At 31.4% G+C, this 6,000-nt stretch overlaps 1 protein-coding gene across 1 annotated transcript in view; it reads left to right on the top strand.

Moving 5' to 3' along the window:
- Positions 1-2,705: 2,705 nt before the first annotated feature.
- Positions 2,706-6,000, top strand: part of Nf-YB (nuclear factor Y-box B) — a 60,593-nt gene continuing 57,298 nt past the window's right edge. Inside the window, exon 1 of the mRNA XM_085821873.1 lies at positions 2,706-2,860. The gene's annotated coding sequence lies outside the window, so the exon portion shown is untranslated. The remainder of the gene's footprint in view (positions 2,861-6,000) is intronic.

Raw genomic sequence — 6,000 nt, 5'->3', positions numbered from 1 at the left:
AGAGGCTTCCGATATTCAAGCTGATAATATGACTGATCTTACAATTTTAGACCAGAAATTTCTTTTTTCATTTCTTTGACTTTTCTATCATAAATTAAATTTTTTACAAGCTCATCTATCCAACATTTTCTGAGCTTTTCCTGTACTTTTAAACATATTTATGTTACCGTCATCAAAAAAAGCATACACATATCCATTAAATGCAATTTTAGTACTGCTAAACACAAAAATTACAAATCAATAAAATGCTTATGTGGAGATCATATGGGCTATTTTTTCCTTCCTTCATGACAACGAGGATGCAAATATTGCACAAGCGTTTATTAATATTCTTAAGGCATTAAAGAAGTAAGAAGTCTGATAATTATGCTTAATAAATGAGACAATATTATGTTAAATAAATAAGTTGAGCAGCTTCTACGTAACAGAACGTATTAGCACAGTTACAAAGACATTTAATGTCATGATGTCCAGTAATTTATTACATTTTAATGTTTCATCGAAACAATGAAGTATTTCGATAATTATGAGGTTATTTGTATTTTTTTATAAATAAATTTTAATTTCTGAATTTAGGCAAGCAGATAAACAATATCCATTCATTCAAGATTTCGCGTAAATTTCCAGTCATAAGAAATTAAGAAAAATCTCCGTAAACAAGAACACAAAATCAGCTGTTACACACTGTGATACATTCGAAAGCACGCTGTAATGTTTAAGTGGGGTATGCCATTTGCCTCCTAAATATATATTTAGGAGGCAATGGGTATGCCGACTTCTATTTTAAATTTAGTTGATATTTCCGTGACGAAAAATTTCAAAAAGTGGGGTAGAGTTTGGAAAAACGCTTCCCAGATATTATTAAAAGGAAATTTTTCAATATTGCTATTCAGGATTTTACGGAAAGCGTTTGGCACACTAAACTTAATACTCCTGGTCAATATTTCGACTGTTAAGTTGATATGTTTTCTGTTTATCATCTCCGATGCTAGAAATGTTTTTCAGCAGTTTATTGAAAAAAAAAAAAAAAAAAAAAAAAAAAGCTTCATTTCATTTTTAGCTTATAACATCTGTATATTACTTGTGGAAGAATATTATATCTAAAAATGTCACCTTACATACAATACCTACATGCACCTTACATACACCCGAATACATTTTGACCTATATGAGTACTCGTCGGAACGTGTAAAAAATACTGTTACTTAAAATTTATTGTTGCGTGCATATAGGTTGAAAAAATTTATTTAAAAAAAACTTTAGAGTTCTGGAAGTTTTTACAGAAATACTCGTACAGGTGTTCCCAGTATCGCAGAGTACAATCAGTAGATACACTTCTAGCTATAAGAACGTTAACACAACGCAGGCAAAGCTCATCTAAAATACGCAACAAAAAGCTTAACGATATCTCACCAATTTGCGAGATAGCCATTTACACAGCGTTGAATGGACTTGCTCTGTGCTCTTATTTTTTGCGGCAGAGCATTCTCCCTCGAGATTTTTACGTTATACAGAAAAATACAATTCCACATGTAATTTCACTAAAATTATCCGTATATGGGCAAAATTTGTAACATTGTCCCCTTCCCAAGGATTGCATGTCCCAGGCAGTACAAGCAAATAAAGGCAGTCAAGCATACATGCAAATAAAGCAAATCAATGCAATACTTAAGCAATAATTCCAGTAAATGACGTAAAACAAATCAAATGCTAAACCAACAAACAAAGGCATAAATTTACAAATTTATACACAAATTACTATGGGTTTAGTATAATATTTACATTATATACACTATGCGGATTATGTACTATGACTATAGTAAGGGGTTGGTCTGTCGTAATGAGCTACGTTAGGCTTAGAATTTGATGACTTGTGGAGCGGAACTACGATGAAAACAGGCTGAACGATTACGTCGTTCAGTCTGTTTAGGACTGTGTTAAGACAGTCCCAAGGGGATTTCAGTTCAGGACAGAGTCCTTTCCGTCTTCCATAACCACACTTTGTCACCTTCGTTGAATCAATGTCCTGTAGCTCTCGAGTCGTATCAGGTCTTCATCTCTTCTGTTGTCAAGTTGTCTCAACTCTTGTGCAAAACTGTGCATGACTTCAGAAAGGGAAGGAATGAAGGAAAAACTGGCGCAAATGTATGTAGAGGCGCCAAAATCTTTTATATGCTTAGGACCTCTAAAGATCTTAATCCAGCCCAGCATTTTTACGTATGTTTACCTCTTTTAGATTTTGTTAGTCTACGATGCTCAAGCTCATTGTAAAGCTCTTAAAATATCTGCATATATCCAAAAATAAAAAAGTTTAATTCTGTACCCCACTTAGAACCTCACCTAATGGCCTTCTTTCCGGTAGGCCACAATCGTCACTTACTTCGTAATATATTTATTAAATTTTGTAATGGAGAGTGCGTAATCTTTTTCTGAGAGAGCCAGGGGCGTAGCTAGAGGGGGGCAAGGGGGGCATCTGTGTCCGGGCGCAGAATCCAAGGGACGCCAAACTGATGTTACGACATTTTAGAATTAAATGTTTTCCATCCTTGGAAAGCAGTAGGGGGCACGAAATCTTTAGTTGTCCCTGTGCGCTGAAAACCCTAGCTACGACTTTGACGAGAGCTGATGGAATCGCCATCCAGAGGCTTGATCTCGAACATTCTGATAACATTCGTATGCTACCTAACCGTACTTAGCCCTTGCACAAGCACTGGATATCATTAACTAACCGCAAGAATATAAGACTGCATGTAGAGGTGCACCAATCTAAAATTCTGTTGTTGAGAGCAAAGTAGTGTTTGTGTCTTTTTCTATTTTTCGTTATTTTAATCACTATTGGTATTAAATTCTGCATCATTTCGTAAGTACTGTTTATTTTACATCTTTCTTTCATTGTGACCAAAGTATATTCTTGTGACCAGAGTATAGTACTTCAAAGTTTTCTTTTGATATCTGTTGTTGGACGTTTCCTTTTTTCAGCTTTTGGAAAGGCTAGTGGACGTAAGCAACGTGTTATAGACGTCAGTATTGGAGTATTCCGATTACTTTATGTAAAACTAGTCAGCTGCTAACGTAGTCCCTTATTTTGTAATACATTCAGGAACTGTCCTTGTTTGTTTATACGAGGAAAGTGCATAACTATGTATATCAGCCATTTAAAATAAAAACTTGTTTATTAATCGGCATGTTAAAAAATAAAATGGAACTTTTTTTACGCACATTTAGGGATGTTTTGAAATATATTTAATGGTTTGTTTCGTCTTTGGTTGTTTTTCAGAGCAATATGTTTTCCCGTACATAATTTTTTCTTTTGTGTTCAATTGAATCGGTAAATTAATTTTTTAAATATTTTCCGAAACTTATAGTTGTTGAAGAAAATCATAAAAGTAGTCTATCATTTTTTCATTTCAAATAGACAGCTTGACAAAATGACTGTAATAATAGCATTCCCAAATGAAAGTGAAGCATTAAGAAGGTTAAAGGTTAAATTAGCTTGGTGACTATAATGTAATTAATTAACTGAATGTTAATAAGCTACTTAAAATTATGTATTACATTAGTAGTATTGTAGTGAACAATAAAAACATTTGATTTTTAGGATTTTTAACTGTGAATATACAAAATATGGATATTAAAGAAGTGTAATATATTATTATTATTATTATTATGTACAATATACCATTTTCAGATTTTTGTCAATAATTTTTAGTAACTTAACCTAACCATGAATTGCCTTGCTTTAACTCCAATTTACTTTTAACTTTAGATGCTTTAAGTTAATACACACACACACATACTTTAGGAATCTGAATGTGTTAACTAAGGTCTATTACTATCAAAAGTTTTGTTTGGATCTTTTAGAAATTTAGTGCTGAAAATTTAATTGAACTTCGTTCATTTTAAACTGAATAAATAGAACTATGTTTGACTTACAATAAAAGTACTAATATAGTGTATGAATAAAGCAATTAATTGCAGTAAATGTGATGTGAAATCTTAGCTGTTTCTGAACTAGTATTGGTGTTATTTAAAGTTTAAGGAAAAAAAAAAAAAAAAAAAAAGCCGAATTTAGTGATTGCTTGTTAAATTACTTAGAAGATTAATTTTTTTATTACATGAACTAGATACAGAATAATTGCATTATATATATATATATATATATATGAGGAAATAATGTTAGTATTACACAAATCATTCCAAAATGTGTAACTGTATATTCCTTTTTGGTGTATGATTCATCACAGAAGGAACTGCATATTCTGTATTAAATTTATGTAAGAAATTAGAATGTAGTCCAAGTTCAATTTATAAAAATTACGAAAGAACTAGCAAGTTCAAAGTTAGCCCCTAGCGCTGCTTAATTTTTAAATGAATTTAAAAATCGAGATAAAAAAAAACCTAACAAAGCTGTAAGAATATTTGGACGTTACCTATTTCTGTTTCTGAAATACATGGCTAAAGAAAATTTTTTAATAATAAATAAATTGTGAACAATAAATTTTAGAACTGAAAATGCTAAATAAAATATGAACAATACATTTTAGAACTGAAAATGCTATGTACATAAAATGGTAACCTAGAAGTATCAAAAGCATGTGTTAATTTCTTTTGTTCCAGAGCTTCAAACAGAACTTGTCAAGGGAAAAGTGTTTTGAAGCTTCAAACAAAGTTGATTGACTAGACAGACTAAAACAAGTTTTGTTCCGACTAATTCACTGGAATTTGAAGGCAGTTTGCAGTTTATATAATGCTGTTGTATAGTTATTATTCAGCCATTATTGTTTAGTATTATTTACTAATAAAAATAAAAGGAGAATCAAGGCTGAGGATTATTCTCTAATGTAAGCCTTGGGTGGTGAAGAGAAGTACTTTGAAGCTATGGGACTTAGATACCTGGCTGATTCATTTCAAAAGGCTGATTCATCTTATATTGAATGCCCATTACCAAATTGAATGCATACAACCAGTTATAGTTGCTAACAGTAGCTATGGTCACAATGTAGTTTAACTGCTTCACTTACTTTCATGGCTGCATTTATGTGCAGAAAGTTGATTTTTAATGTTTTATATTTTTAATATACTATTTAGTTGTTTTTGTCCTGCTTAAGTCATTTAAAATTGAATCACCAGGAAAAAGGGAATTGCCTGTTTCAAATAAAATTTACTAGTGGTCATTTTTATCTGTAAAAGTTAATTATGGAATGCAAATTAGCAATTTTTGCGACTTTTTTAAAGATTGCCGAGCTATCAATATTTATTGGCAGATTTATCAACATATCAAAAGAAAACATGGAACTACTTTTATATGCGCCCTCAGGTCGCCAAATTTCTTGCCAAACATTTTTGGCTTGAAACTCCATGCTGCCATATTACTATCTAAAATTTTTGTCTACATTTCGAACTTTAAGCTTGAAATGTCTCCAAAAATGCAGTTTTCGCATATGCAAAAACAACGTTTTGAACACACAATTTAAGCTAAAAATCTGAAATAAAAACAAAAATTTAGATAGCAAAAACATAAAGTTTCTAACCAAAAATATTTGACAAAAATCCATGTACTCAGTGATATATTTTAACTTAAAAAAAATCTATGAATTGCATGATCTAGGCTACGAACTATGCACACCTCACTTTAATAAACTAACATAACAACAATAAATTTCAAAGAAAACCATGTACACAGCATCCTGTTTAAACTTAAAAAAACATCTACAAATTGCACAAGCTAGGCATTGCGCACAAATCAACCAAGTAAACTAAACTAAATTACAAACAGTTCACAAAACAACAACAAAAATTCATAGTAAAAAAACAATGAACGTAACATTCTACAAAATAAAAACAGTAAAATGCACTTACAACAACACATTCCTGATTAAAATTTCGCCAGTCGCACAACGTCTCTGAACAAAAGTGCGATGATTTTGCTATATCACATGCCTTTCTGAGATTCAAAATTTCAAAAGTAACGATAAAAACTTCCTCCGAAGCTAACTTACT

The sequence above is a fragment of the Stegodyphus dumicola genome, chromosome 8 (genome assembly GCF_044657685.1).
Source record: "Stegodyphus dumicola isolate Sdum_Otavi_A_Nest chromosome 8, ASM4465768v1".
NCBI lineage: Eukaryota > Metazoa > Arthropoda > Arachnida > Araneae > Eresidae > Stegodyphus > Stegodyphus dumicola.
This window is presented reverse-complemented; position numbering and strand designations above follow the sequence as displayed.